The sequence below is a fragment of the Leptodactylus fuscus genome, chromosome 6 (assembly GCF_031893055.1).
Source record: "Leptodactylus fuscus isolate aLepFus1 chromosome 6, aLepFus1.hap2, whole genome shotgun sequence".
Taxonomy (NCBI): Eukaryota; Metazoa; Chordata; class Amphibia; order Anura; family Leptodactylidae; genus Leptodactylus; species Leptodactylus fuscus.
The window spans coordinates 25,050,849-25,066,456 of record NC_134270.1 but is presented as its reverse complement, the minus strand read 5'-3'; the positions used below and the strand labels follow the sequence as shown (position 1 = coordinate 25,066,456).

At 44.8% G+C, this 15,608-nt stretch overlaps 1 protein-coding gene across 1 annotated transcript in view; it reads right to left on the bottom strand.

Moving 5' to 3' along the window:
* Window positions 1-736: 736 nt before the first annotated feature.
* The window catches only part of INTS11 (integrator complex subunit 11), a 527,013-nt gene continuing 512,141 nt past the window's right edge, over window positions 737-15,608 (bottom strand). The window contains exon 19 of the mRNA XM_075279599.1: window positions 737-749. The gene's annotated coding sequence lies outside the window, so the exon portion shown is untranslated. The remainder of the gene's footprint in view (window positions 750-15,608) is intronic.

The following is a 15,608-nucleotide window of genomic DNA, read 5'->3' as shown; positions in this document are numbered from 1 at the left end:
CCTATAGTGTCCCCTACACACAGTGTTAACCCCTATAGTGTCCCCTACACACACAGTGTTAACCCCTATAGTGTCCCATGCACACAGTGTTAACCCCTATAGTGTCCCCTACACACACAGTGTTAACCCCTATAGTGTCCCATGCACACAGTGTTAACCCCTATAGTGTCCCCTGCACACACAGTGTTAACCCCTATAGTGTCCCCTGCACACACAGTGTTAACCCCTATAGTGTCCCCTGCACACAGTGTTAACCCCAATAGAGTCCCTCTGTGGACACCCATAAACAATTATTATACTCTGGGGTCTTTTCAGACCCCAGAGTATAATAATCGGAGACTAAATCGGGAATAAAAACATAAAAAAAAACCCCCACTGTTGCTTCTTACCTGTTCCCCGGCTCGTGTGCTGTACTGTCCTCCTCTCGCGTCCTTCGTTAATGACGTCGGACGTCACATGACCCGGGAAGCATGCCGGGTTCATGTGACGTCAGAGACGTCAGACAGCAGTAGGACGGAGGCCTGGCAGGATCGCGGAGAGGTAAGTAACAGTTTTTTATGTTTATTACCTCTCCCGATCCGCCGGTCATTATACTCGGGGGTCTGCAAAGACCCCCGAGTATAATGATAGCCCCTGTGGGGCCCGCGGTGTCACTTGCCGATCCCGGCCCAGCCAGGATCGGCAAGTGAATAGGGCCCGTAACTGCCTATTGAAAAAAACCGCAGCGGTAGCGGCTGTCACCGGGCCCCCTAATGGCCCGGGCCCTGTGGCAGCTGCTACTGCTGCTACCACGGTAGTTACGCCCCTGGGTATGTCCTAGACCAGGGGTGCTCACATTTTTTCAGCATGTGAGCTACTTTATAAACTGATCAAGGCAAAAGATTTACTACCCACGTCTTGTGGGTGGGGCCGGGGTGGGCCTGTGGGTGGAGCGGGGCGTGTCTGTGGGCGGGGCCGGGCATGTGGGCGGGGTCGGGCAGAGCGGGAGAGCAGGAGACAGCGGCGTGCTGTGGCTGCCCAGGGATCCCCGGTGTCTGCTTGTTCACAGCGCAGGCTGAGAGTTATCTCTGGACACTGGCAGGCTGGGGCTACGGCAGCCCCGCCTGCCAGTGTCCGGAAATGACTCTCAGACTGCGCTGTGAACAAGCAGCACCCCGGCTCCCTCCATCCCTTAGTGTCCGGAGTGCTTGTTCACAGCACAGGCTGAGAGTCGACTCTCAGCCTGCAATGTGAACAAGCAGACATCGGGGATCCCTGGCTGCATCCCGCGATCGACCCATACGTCCTTTACGATTGACTGGTAGATCGCGATCGACGTATTGGGCACCCCTGTCCTTGACATATATATTAAAAAAATATAAAAACCCTATTAAATGTTTATATTACCCCTTATACTCTATCCCATTTTGCATGTAATAAAGCTACACAATAAAAATAATAATCATAATTGGTATAGCCGCACCCAAAAATATCCAAACTATAAAAATATTACATTGTTTATACCTCACGGCAAACACTATAAAAAGCACAATACCAGAATTGCTTCCCAAAAAATATAATAAAATAATTGTTAAAAAGTCTTCAGAATCTAATCTCCTGAGGAATGCTATGTGGTTGGAAAAAGTGGTGTATTGCAAACAAAAAATATGGACTCCATTGGTGGATACTCCGGGGCTTCCATGGCCACACTTGAGAAGATCACCGTTTGATGACATCAGTCTGATATTGTATGGGCAATGTCCCACTAATTTCTACATGACACTAGGGTTTCCTAAGGACCTCTACTGCAATCTGCCTCATTGCCCCCATGTGAACTAGCCCGAGTGTCAGAATCTGGTGACATAAAGCAAATTTTTGAATAAGGTTTTATCCGGCAAGGATCAACTGTATATAAGCCCCACAAAACACAAACCCTCATACAGGTATATGAAAGCAAACATTAGAATATTATACAGGTCTTGGAAGGAAAGTAGGAAAAGAAAAATAGCAAAAAAAATTGGCTGCAGCGGGAAAGGGTTAAATGTACTACTTTTACCCAATAAAAACACTATAAAAATCTTTTGGTTTTCCATTTCCATATACTAAGAGCCAAAACTTTTTTAGGCTAAGGCCCCACTGGGCAGAAATGCAGCAAAAAAAACTTCAGCATAAAAAACCACAGAGAAAACCCTGGTTTTCTGTCGCAGAAAAAAGCGCGCGTGTTCATGCGTTTTTCATTGCGTTTTTCAGTTTTGTGCTGCGGAAATTCATATGAATTTTCTGTTGAGTTTTCATCGCGTTTTCCCTTGAGTTTCTCATGTGCAATGAAGGTAATTGAAAGGCTATGTTGAAAATCCTAAGGAATTATGGTCCTCTGCTATTTAGGCCGGGACCCCACGGGCTAGAAACGCCGCGATTTGGCTGCGTCGGAAACGCCGTGGGAAATATCGCTGCATTTTACAGTACTTGTAAAGTGGATGGGATTCATGCGAATCTCATGCCCACTTTGTGGAAAAAATCACAGCATGTCAATTATATCTACGGAAATGCCAGCAGCTTCCCATAGATATAATTGTAACAGAAAGTCCGCAGCGGAAAACTACGTGAACTTTCTGTTCAAAGTGCTGCGGGAAGAACCGCAATGTGTTCACGCCGTGGTTGTTCCCGCAGCGTAGGGCTGAGCTGATCTTGAGATTTCAGGATCGATTTTAAAATCCGATTTCCGATCATTTTCCATTCGAGCACGATCCCAATCCCAATTCCGATCCTAATGTAAGTCAATGGGATTTTTTTTATGATCAAAGACCGGATTTTAAAAACGATCCTGTTCCCTACACAGCGTGGCGTCCAAAATTTGAAGCCTCCACGCTGTGTAGTGATTAAAAAAATCCACCGGCTACTTAGTCCACCCCACTTACCTGCATAGAGTGTGGGCGGGTACAGGGTGGGGAGACGTGAGTGCATCCCACACTCTCCTAAGCCACAACAAGCCCCGCCTACTCCCAGCAGTAACACTACTGGCATGCGAAGAGAGAGAGGAGAGAACAACGGCCCGGAGCTCCGGGGAGCGGCAGTGGTTCTGTGCAGGTAAGTCGGTTGAGCGATCGGGATTGGAATTCCGTTCCCGATCTTTTTTAGGCGGGATCGGTACCCAATCGCGATCGTGAAATTTACTCGATCAGGATCCAATCTTTTCCGATCCCGATCGCACAACCCTACCGCAGCGCTTTAGACCCAGATTCTGGCCTGTGGGGCCTTATCCTCAACCAAGCAAAACAGTGAGTTTTTGTCTGCGGATTTTGATGCTTTTCTGCGGTGTTTCTGCTGAGTTTCCGCAACACATTTATCATGCTGTGTTTTTGCTGCGGTTTTCACACTTTCCATAGAACTCTATGGAGGGATAAACTCAGCGTTTCTGCAACTATAATTGACATGTTGCGTTTTTCAAAAACGAGAATGTTTTTCAAAAACGCAGCAATTCTGCAACGTTTTTTTTCCATAGTGTGGGGCTAGGATAAGACAAAATTGCATTCACTATGCTGGTACTGTAAAACGTAGCGTTTTTTTTTTCCATTGTGTTTCTGCAATGCCCAAAAACGTTGCGTTTCTGCCCAGTGGGGCCTTTGCCTTAAGGGACTGTTGCCGGAGGTCTTGTGTTGTGGTTTTTATTACCATCAATCTGTGGTATAAGATGGAGCGATTATTCTACTACTTGTCCTCCAGTCCCAAGAGGCTCAATCCAATTGGATGGCAGTCCTTGTTCTCAAAATGGAAACCCTCACGAAGAAAAGGTGAGCTCAGATCTTCTTACTCGTGGATGGTATGATGCATACAAACTCAAGGGGAACTAAGGGCATTAATGGGTCACAGGGCACCTCATGGTCCATTGAGTGGTTTGGGTCTTGATAAGTAGGTACGTCTCCACAGAAGTCACGTAGGACGCAGAACACGGGTGCTAACTTTGGGAACAAATGATTGATTCATGGTCATTTTTTTTGAGGTTCTTCTTCCAGGGATCTCTAAATCAAATGAATACTTCAGTTTCAGAAGAACTCAAAGCTTTGTGAAGCTAATCTTCTGCAAATCCTGGGCTTAGAGCAGCTTTAGGTGTCAACACAGGGATAATACCTTGGAACACATTTCTTCCTGGCCTGAGTGTCATGTCTGAAAAGCCGCAGTGTTCGATAGCGCTCGGGACTCTTGTAGGTATAGTCTCCATACATTCTGAACTGCAGAGACCATCAGTCATCTACGTAATCCCTCTGCAATTATATACATCGACTTGTCAATCATTTTGTTTGTTTTACTGTATAGCTAATGTAAAGCCTATTTACTAGGTACATATGGCAATAAGTGATCCCCAAGACGTGATCGGTCCATCAGCCAAGACGTCTGATTACATCTAAGCAGTGAACAATAAGACTTGTGTAAATTTTCCCTAATATATACTGCTCACTTTATGTATGCCCATTTTATCCACTTAGCCTATGGAATATCATCTCATATGTGCCAAATGTTCAAAATTTCCAGGTTTCGATGATATGGCAGTAGAAATTTTTGTTCTTAAAATTGCCTTTCTCTGTGTCCAGTGAAGACACAGCATGCACCTGTACGGGCGGCGGCAGCGCACATGGGACAGATGAGTTTTTTTTCTTTTATGTTGCGCCTTTCCCGACCTTCTCTATGATTTGTCCAATTCCTGGATAACCCCTTTATTGTCCATTGCTATCCTCCATGACAAGATGAGAGCAATGGACATAAACAACAGATGCAGATGGAGCCCCCTGGTCAGGTGTCCGTCTACATTCACTCCCATGTAAACAAAAACACATGGCGGAAGCTTTCTTCCATTAGGTTTTTTTTTTTTACTTTTCTATTGGAAAAATGGGTCCGTCGTGTTTTTTTTACATTAAAGTCAATGGGAACGGACGGGGCTGTGTCTGCATTTGTCACTCTAGTACTGTTAATGTGGCAACGAGAGATGAGCGAATAGTATTCGAAACTTCGAATACCTCACTCCCATAGGAATGCATGGCAGCGGCCGTACAGCAAGGGGTTAAGCCCCGGGCAGCACCGCCGGCCACTCTCATCATGATTTCCTATGGAGAGAGGTATTCTAATCTAGTATTCCAATCATCTCTAGTTGCAACCTATGGCTGTAATAACGTAAGTGTGAATATCCCCTAAGACGGCCATAGGAGGGGGCTCAGTTATTAAAGATGAAGAGCTGATGTCCCTGATGTCTTTGGAGCTGAAATTCCATTTTACAACGTATAGAGACATCAATATAAGAAATAGTACAAGGCACGAAGGAGGCCATTTTTAAAATTTCGGTTTGGGTCCAGAATCCTATAATCTATGTTATAGATTATACAGGTTTGGGGTGGACCTGAATATCTACATACCGTGCAAGGGTTTGAGGCTGGTGTGCTGCAACTAAATTAAGTGACTGAACAATAAAAAGAGAGACATCTAAATCCCATTTGGTGTGACCTTTGCCCTGTGGAGGAGGGGTCCTAGAAGTGATGATATGGCCCCCACAGATATAGCCCAAATCTCAGCACCATCCAGTCTGTCTGGGATGACATGAAGAGACAGAAGGATTGGAGCAAGCCGACATCTACGGAAGATCTGGGCTTAGTTCTCCAAGATGGCGGGGACATTGCAAGGAATAGGGAAATTAAGAGGTTAGCGTGTTCTTCATGTCATGTATGTAAGGCTGCCTTAACCTGTCACAGATTTTGTCATCTGGAGTGAAAACTAACAAAGCAGCTCAATAAGCTGGAACCTTTCGCCTGCAGCTTATAAAGGAATCTGACATGTCAGAGGAGAGACATCTCCAGACCGGGCCCAGGGACTGACAGAGACTGCTCACATCTACAAACTAACCAAAACCTTCAGAGACTGTGCGAGCCTTGTGCCGAAAAACTGTTGTAAGGGAACGTGTCAGTGCTGCACATAGCAACCAGATAAGATAACTTGCTGCAGATAGCAATTTACTGCTCACAGTAACCTGATCTGTAAACTTGCTGAAGATAGCAACCATATCATATAGTTTGTTTTCTATAGGAAACACTGGCATTTTTTTCTCACAGCATTTTTTTTTTTGCATTAGACTCATACGGGAAGAATTCTGTGGGGAATTTTAGTTAGTTTTGCTGGAATCTGCACCAGCATATTTGCACTAAATGTATCAAAAGTCACACAATGGAGCCGATTAATTAGGATTGGCGTATTGTACACCAGTCTTAATATGTTTTAACTCCTTAGGGTCCATTCACATGGAGGAAAATGGTGAGGAATTTGGTGTGCAATTTCAGCGCTGTAAAAAAAATCTTCCCAGGAATGAATGGAAGCAGCCGGCACGCAGACTTTGCCGGCGGCCGGCCACTTAACCCGCTACGCGCCGGCTGCATCCATTCATTCCTATGGGTGCGTGCTATTCAAAAGGGGAGTTTCGAATAGTACTCGCTCATCTCTAAAAGGAAGCCATTGAAGTCAATGGTAGGCTTTTTTTACAGAGCCGAAATCCCACATCAAATTCCTCACCATTTTTCTCAATGTGAATGTACCCTCAAGAAACAAAACTTTGCAAAAAAAAAAGTCACCATAGTCTCTATATTCTGGCACTTGTAACTTTAATATTTTCGGATACGGAGCTGCATAAGGCGTCTTTATCTGCGGGCTCAATGTACTATTTATTTACAACATTTTGTCTATTACTTTGATTTTTTTTTTTATTATTAAAATTTTTATTAGAGGCAAAACAGTGAAAAAACAGAGGTTTGGCTCTTTTCATTTTTCTTATAAAATATACTTATATTTCTGCTTTCTGCTCAATCCAGTCTTGACTATGGCTCAAAAAAACGAAGCAAAATCTTCAACAACAAAAAAAAGCTATGTAAGGGTGCATTCACACTTCGGATACGCTCAGCTCATTCTGAGCGTAAAACACGTTCAGAATGAGCACGTACAAAGCAGATCCAATTCATTTCTATGGGAGCCGGTATATGAGCACTCCCCATAGAAATGAATGGGATCTGCTTTGTATGCGCTCATTCTGAACGTGTTTTACGCTCAGAATGAGCTGAGCGTATCCGAAGTGTGAATGCACCCTAAGGGTAATTCACATGGAGTTTTTTGGTCAGGATTTTGAGGCCGTCTCCGCCTCACAATCCTGACCAAAAAGACGGCTCCCATTGCAATGAATGGGAGCCGCTCAGGTGTTTTTTCCAGGAACCGGTTGGTACCAGCTCCTGGAAAAAGAAGCGACATGCTCATTCTTCAGGCCGAGTCGCCTCACGATTTGGCTTGAAGACATTCCCTCCTGACTACGCCCATTCATTAGGCCTAATCCGGAGTGGAGTGTGTGACTGAATGCCAGTGCAGTACATTGGCATTCAGTCGTGGCTACCAGTTTTTTGGACCGGAACCTGAGGCGGCCTCCACCAACATATGGGTAGCTGCGACTGGATGCCAGTGCAGTGTACCAGCAACTAGTCATGCACTCCACTCCGGATTAGGCCCAAATGAATGGGCGTAGTCGGGAAGAGGGAGTGTCTTCAGGCCAAATCGTGAGGTGAATCCACCTGAAAGAATGAGCATGTTGCTTCTTTTTTCTGGGAGCCGGATACAGCCTCAAAACCCTGACCAAAAAACCCTGTGTGAACGTACCCTAAGGCCTCAGCCTAAGACCTCGTGCACAAGGCTAGCACACTGAAACATTTGTTTCTATGGCCCCATACACACAACTGTGTAAAGTCACGGTCCTGTCTATGGGGCTGTGAGCAAAACTCAGGACAGATCCTATTTTACAGACCGTGCTCGATGGCTGCAATGAATGGGGTGCAAGATGGCCGTGAAACATGGATGTAGCCTTACACCTTGCAGAACATATTTGCTGGATACTTTAGGAGGTTCTGCTGGTTATGAAGAAAAAATTTGTGTAGAGTTATGTTAATGGTCCGGCCACCATTCACACAATGTAATTCCTTTCCTTAAACAGTGTCAGTAGAAAACAATATTTAGCTTCAGAAGGGCTGCAGGTCAGACATGTTGTAGGAACCTGTTAATAGGGCCAAGTTCAGACTAAGAACATGTCCTCTTCCCAAAATAGGCTGAAAAAGGGCTTTGATGAAGATCACTAAAAATAAGTCACTGTCATCGCCCTGCACCATTACTCACCTCTCCTGTCATAATATTGCCTTAGCCATTAGCAGAGCCACCACCATATTTGAGCGGCCCTGTTGTCAGTAGATAGAAATGTTTTTGCTTTAACCAATGTTGGAGGATCTTGTAATCTTGTAAGGTGTTAATATGAGGAGCCGCTGACAGCGCGCACCACTATTTACAGTGTCTTCTCCCAGAGTACACCGGTAACAAGCTCAAACACGTCGGCCCTATAAACGCCACTATATATACATCTCCATATTACATACAGAATACATCACTTATGTCTCTAGGGAAAGTCATTTCAAGAAATTATTCGCAAAGTGGAAAGGTATGTGATGAAAAAAGGATCTTCGCTGACCTTTTTGCGCGAGAGCATGCAGCATACCTCCCAACAATTGCCCAAAGAAGGACACCTAGGATTTGTTTAGTCGCACTTTCTTTTAAGTTCCAGCAGTATACGTAGACACGAGTCTCCTCTGCAGACTTTTGGAAACAGATCAACACCAAACACAGCAACCAGTATGAGTCAGAAGGCACTTTTGAGGGTTTTGTTAAAAAAAATTCACAGTGACTGACCACGAGCCCAGAAATTACCTAAACTATGTATACGGTATGAGTAGGCATTAAATAGTGCCGTACTATAAGTATATAGTGATATAATAGATTATGTATACGGTAGGAGTAGGCATTAAATAGTGCCGTACTATAAGTATATAGTGATATCTGTAGGTATATATACAGTCCTATGAAAAAGTTTGTGCCCCCCTATTAATCTTAATCATTTTTAGTTCTAAATATTTTGGTGTTTGCAGCAGCCATTTCAGTTTGATATATCTAATAACTGATGGACACAGTAATATTTCAGGATTGAAATGAGGTTTATTGTACTAACAGAAAATGCGCAATATGCATTAAACCAAAATTTGACCGGTGCAAAAGTCTGGGCACCTCAACAGAAAAGTGACATTAATATTTAGTAGATCCTCCTTTTGCCTCTAGTCGCTTCTTGTAGCTTTTCATCAGTTCCTGGATCCTGGATGAAGGTATTTTGGACCATTCCTCTTTACAATACAATTCAAGTTCAGTTCAGTTTGATGGTCGCCGAGCATGGACAGCCCGCTTCCAATCATCCCACAGATGTTCAATGATATTCAGGTCTGGGGACTGGGATGGCCATTCCAGAACATTGTAATTGTTCCTCTGCATGAATGCCTGAGTTGATTTGGAGCGGTGTTTTGGATCATTGTCTTGCTGAAATATCCATCCCCAGCGTAACTTCAACTTCGTCACTGATTCTTGAACATTATTCTCAAGAATCTGCTGATACTGAGTGGAATCCATGCGACCCTCAACTTTAACAAGATTCCCGGTGCCAGCATTGGCCACACAGCCCCAAAGCATGATGGAACCTCCACCAAATTTTACAGTGGGTAGCAAGTGTTTTTCTTGCAATGCTGTTTTTTTTGGACGCCATGCATAATGCCTTTTTGTATGACCAAACAACTCAATCTTTGTTTCATCAGTCCATGGGACCTTCTTCCAAAATGAAGCTGGCTTGTCCAAATGTGCTTTTGCATACCTCAGGCGACTATGTTTGTGGCGTGCTTGCAGAAACGGCTTCTTTCTCATCACTCTCCCATACAGCTTCTCCTTGTGCAAAGTGCGCTGTATTGTTGACCGGTGCACAGTAACACCATCTGCAGCAAGATGATGCTGCAGCTCTTTGGAGGTGGTCTGTGGATTGTCCTTGACTCTTCTCACCATTCTTCTTCTCTGCCTTTCTGATATTTTTCTTGGCCTGCCACTTCTGGGCTTAACAAGAACTGTCCCTGTGGTCTTCCATTTCCTTACTATGTTCCTCAGTGGAAACTGACAGGTTAAATCTCTGAGACAACTTTTTGTATCCTTCCCCTGAACAACTATATTGAACAATCTTTGTTTTCAGATCATTTGAGAGCGGGCTGTCCATGCTCGGCGACCATCAAACTTAACTGAACTTGAATTGTTTTGTAAAGAGGAATGGTCCAAAATCCCTTCATCCAGGATCCAGGAACTGATTAAAAGCTACAGGAAGCGACTAGAGGCAAAAGGAGGATCTACTAAATATTAATGTCACTTTTCTGTTGAGGTGCCCATACTTTTGCACCGGTCAGATTTTGGTTTAATGCATATTGCACAATTTCTGTTAGTACAATAAACCTCATTTCAATCCTGAAATATTACTGTGTCCATCAGTTATTAGATAGATCAGACTGAAATGGCTGCTGCAAACACCAAAATATTTAGAACTAAAAATGATTAAGATTAATAGGGGTGCAAAAACTTTTTCATAGGACTGTATGTAAAATACCAAACTGCAGAACTTTCTATTCTGGAAAGAAGTAAACAAAAAGTGGACAACCCCTTTAATACCCCATGCCTAGCTCATCCATTACATGCCCACATTACACACACATATATACTGTATGTACACATTATTCTTGGGCTCACTTACACCAAGTGTTGTTTCCATCCTTCATGTACCTGTAATGTAAAGGGTTAATTGTTACTCCAAGATTTCTGTTATGGTAAATCACTTTTCTTACATCTCCCGTGAAGGAATGCAATCTCACTGGATCTGCCTTGGGTGTTGCAATGTGATAAAATACCCCATTCATTAACTAATCCCATTCTTCTCAGCCTTTGTTTTTTTGTTTTAATTAGGGTAAAAACCTACAGGAACATGGCAAGCCTGAACCAGCCATGTACCAGGGGAGCTGAGAGCACACGAGGCTTACACTGCCAAGACATTACACAGAAGCAGGAATAGGGATGGGCGGCCATCAGCACTCCAGCTGTTACTGACTTCTGGATCCTATTGGCCTATTGCATAATGCAGATGCTCAAAATGCAATGGAGAAACTCCAAGGATGTGTTATCTAAGGGTTTCCTCTACCAGCCTAGATCTCGTGTGCTCCGGAGTGAGATCTGCTTCATTTACTAAAGAAGGGCCCAATAATGTACATCTGAGAGGCGCTGACACTCTGAGTGTTACCGTGTTTTATTAACCAAATCAGTTCAGCCATTCCAAAGATATAAGCCCTTTCTGGCCGGGGCCCCACATGGTGTAAATGCTGTATGGTGTATATGCAACACCTTCAACTTACATTTGGATTAGTCTTTATACACTTAGCTCAATTTTTTTTAGGACTAGAAGTTGCAGTTGTGCCACTCTTCCATAATGCAACACCGCCCTGCAACTTGGTCGTTTTATGGGAGTCAACCCAAAATCTCACTAGTGTCCCAGGCTGAACGTGACCCATACCGTCAGACTCAGAAAGTAGCCTAAAATTCTAAAACATGCGGTTTAGAAAATAATGCTCTTGTAGATGTTTCCGATGAATTGACGAGAAGATTGACGTCGGTGGTGACATCAACCAATCAGAAGGCAGCTTTTATTTTCCAAGAGCTCTACTAGACATAAAAGCTGCACTGTGATTGGTGGAGCAACAAGCCCGTTGGCTTGACAATCCTTTGGCCACAATTCCCTTTGATAGTACACTCTCAAATTCCAGCCATGATCACTCTGCCTCACTGGCGTGCAAGATGGAGATCCTGAGTTGCCTTACTTCTTCTCCTATGTACAAATATATTCTTAGAAGGACATTGACATTAATATTATATCTCGCTTCCAGTAAAACAAATGTTTCTTTCTTCAGACAAACAGTGGTCTTGAGGCAAAATCACAGCGTTATTTGATAACCAGTCCATGTCCTCCAGTAGAATTTTTGCAGGTCAATGCAGGCCCAGCCCGAGGACTTTCTGGATGTTTCCTCTTATCAAGATGGGCCCCTTCCTTCTATCTGCCAATCAACATTTGTGATCATTCTGTGATATAAGGTTCATAGGTGGACGCCCATTCCTAGACATACTGCTCTGATAGCTAACTATATAACAAGCAAGAAAAATACAATGTATCTGTACTACCAAATCATAAACCTCTAAGACACCCTGTATGGTGACTGTACCTGAAACAGCTAAAATTGTCCTGTTATTTAACCATAGCAAATGCCTTACAGAAAACCCCACCAGAATTCCATGAAAAGTTGTAATATATAGGTAAAATATCTGCTGAGCAGTCTGTTCTATGGTTGTATAAGCCTTCATACATGGTGTCCGATCAGTTTTTCTGCTGTTAATAGCCCATTATGACTGCAGCACATTTTACTTTTCTCCCTTAGTCTTTGAGTGTGTACAACAAGGAGCCTTCTTACCTCCTCCCCTATCCATTAATCCGACTAATGATTTCTTTCCATGTAATTCTGCCAGGAGTGACTGTAGAATAGCAAACCAATTGAGAAAAGCCTTAAGAGAATGCAATATACTCTAGGACAGGGGTGCATGTGAGCTACTTTATAACTGACCATGGGATCTACTACCCACTTCTTGTGGGCGGGCCTGTGGGCGGGGCCGGGGCAGGGCATACGGGTGGGGTCGGGCAGAGCGTGAGAGCAGGAGACAGCAGCGTTCAGGGATCCCCGATGTTTGCTTGTTCACAGCGCAGGCTGAGAGTTATCTCTGGACACTGGCAGGCTGGGGCTGCGGCAGTCCCGCCTGCCAGTGTCCGTAGATGACTCTCAGCCTGTGCTGTGAACAAGCAGCACCCCGGCTCCCTTCTTCCCTAAGAGCGGGGAGCGCGTCATCCCCCGGAGCTGCTGCCCAGCCTGCAAGTGTCCGGAGTGCTTGGTCACAGCGCAAGCTGAGAGTCATCTCCGGACACTTGCAAGCAGGGCGTGCAAACACCGGGGATCCCTGGTTGCATCCCGCGATCGACCCATACGTCCTTCATGATCGACCGGTAGATCGTGATCGACGTATTGGGCACCCCTGCTCTAGGAGATATAGGGACATTGGATTTCATCTCCAAGTTGATGCAGCTGACTCTGAAATAGGAAAACTGAGCACAGTCAGGAAAGTGTTTATTGTCTATGACCTCATATCAGTGATCATATTAACAGCAAGCCATAAATACTGTATATACAACTGCATAGTAAACTCTCCTTACATTGTACAAGCTGAAGAATTCTCTCACTGAATGCTGTGTACAGGGAAAGTTGTGTGTAGATGTGTTGAGGCTGTGAGAAGAAAACAGCACCTTCCCTTTCTATTAACTATGTGAAATGAGAACAAACCCCCCCCCCTCCATTTTCTTTGAACCCATCTTAAGACTGAAGTTATCTATGGATGGAACTTCCCTAGTAACAGGGAATGAACAGCAAATTAGCTAGAAGGGAGACACCTATGGGCTTTAGAAAGTTTTTTTTCCAGCAAGAAAACAGCAACATTTGTAAATAAAGTATTGGTTTGAAGATTTGTGACATTTACTTAAATATCACGGCTCCACCTGGTCCTTAAAGTCTATAACAACATTCACCAATAGCTTTCAGGTTGACTCGGAAGCACCAAAGTCTCTACAGCTGCTTGGCAGTAAAGTAGGCTTCCTGTTATGACTGGAAAGTAAGAAGAGACTATATTGTCAGCTGCCAGAGTGAGAAGGAGACTGATTCTGTCCAAACCCCTCCCCGGTGGATTAGTAGAAGCACAAGGAAGACAAATGAAAGCAAATGATTATTTTATGCTAGAAACACTGCAAAAAATACTTTAAAACCCTATTAACAGCATTTTAGGATTCTTGGTAGGAGACTGAATCATGGGATAACCCCTTTAAAAAGTCAATATAAAGGGGGGGGGGATTCTAATCCTAGTGAAACGTTGTCGGAATCTGGCTCTATATACTTCAGTGATGCCTCCGATACATAATGAATAGAGATGAGCGAACACTAAAATGTTCGAGGTTCGAAATTCGATTCGAACAGCCGCTCACTGTTCGAGTGTTCGAATGGGTTTCGAACCCCATTATAGTCTATGGGGAACATAAACTCGTTAAGGGGGAAACCCAAATTCGTGTCTGGAGGGTCACCAAGTCCACTATGACACCCCAGGAAATGATACCAACACCCTGGAATGACACTGGGACAGCAGCGGAAGCATGTCTGGGGGCATAAAAGTCACTTTATTTCATGGAAATCCCTGTCAGTTTGCGATTTTCGCAAGCTAACTTTTCCCCATAGAAATGCATTGGCCAGTGCTGATTGGCCAGAGTACGGAACTCGACCAATCAGCGCTGGCTCTGCTGGAGGAGGCGGAGTCTAAGATAGCTCCACACCAGTCTCCATTCAGGTCCGACCTTAGACTCCGCCTCCTCCGGCAGAGCCAGCGCTGATTGGCCGAAGGCTGGCCAATGCATTCCTATGCGAATGCAGACTTAGCAGTGCTGAGTCAGTTTTGCTCAACTACACATCTGATGCACACTCGGCACTGCTACATCAGATGTAGCAATCTGATGTAGCAGAGCCGAGGGTGCACTAGAACCCCTGTGCAAACTCAGTTCACGCTAATAGAATGCATTGGCCAGCGCTGATTGGCCAATGCATTCTATTAGCCCGATGAAGTAGAGCTGAATGTGTGTGCTAAGCACACTCATTCAGCACTGCTTCATCACGCCAATACAATGCATTAGCCAATGCTGATTGGCCAGAGTACGGAATTCGGCCAATCAGCGCTGGCCAATGCATTCTATTAGCCCGATGAAGTAGAGCTGAATGTGTGTGCTAAGCACACACATTCAGCACTGCTTCATCAAGCCAATACAATGCATTGGCCAGCGCTGATTGGCCAGAGTACGGAATTCGGCCAATCAGCGCTGGCTCTGCTGGAGGAGGCGGAGTCTAAGATCGCTCCACACCAGTCTCCATTCAGGTCCGACCTTAGACTCCGCCTCCTCCGGCAGAGCCAGCGCTGATTGGCCGAAGGCTGGCCAATGCATTCCTATGCGAATGCAGACTTAGCAGTGCTGAGTCAGTTTTGCTCAACTACACATCTGATGCACACTCGGCACTGCTACATCAGATGTAGCAATCTGATGTAGCAGAGCCGAGGGTGCACTAGAACCCCTGTGCAAACTCAGTTCACGCTAATAGAATGCATTGGCCAGCGCTGATTGGCCAATGCATTCTATTAGCCCGATGAAGTAGAGCTGAATGTGTGTGCTAAGCACACACATTCAGCACTGCTTCATCAAGCCAATACAATGCATTAGCCAGTGCTGATTGGCCAGAGTACGGAATTCGGCCAATCAGCGCTGGCTCTGCCGGAGGAGGCGGAGTCTAAGGTCGGACCTGAATGGAGACTGGTGTGGAGCGATCTTAGACTCCGCCTCCTCCAGCAGAGCCAGCGCTGATTGGTCGAGTTCCGTACTCTGGCCAATCAGCGCTGGCCAATGCATTCTATTAGCCCGATGAAGTAGAGCTGAATGTGTGTGCTTAGCACACACATTCAGCTCTACTTCATCAGGCTAATAGAATACATTGGCCAATCAGCGCTGGCCAATGCATTCTATTAGCTTGATGAAGCAGAGT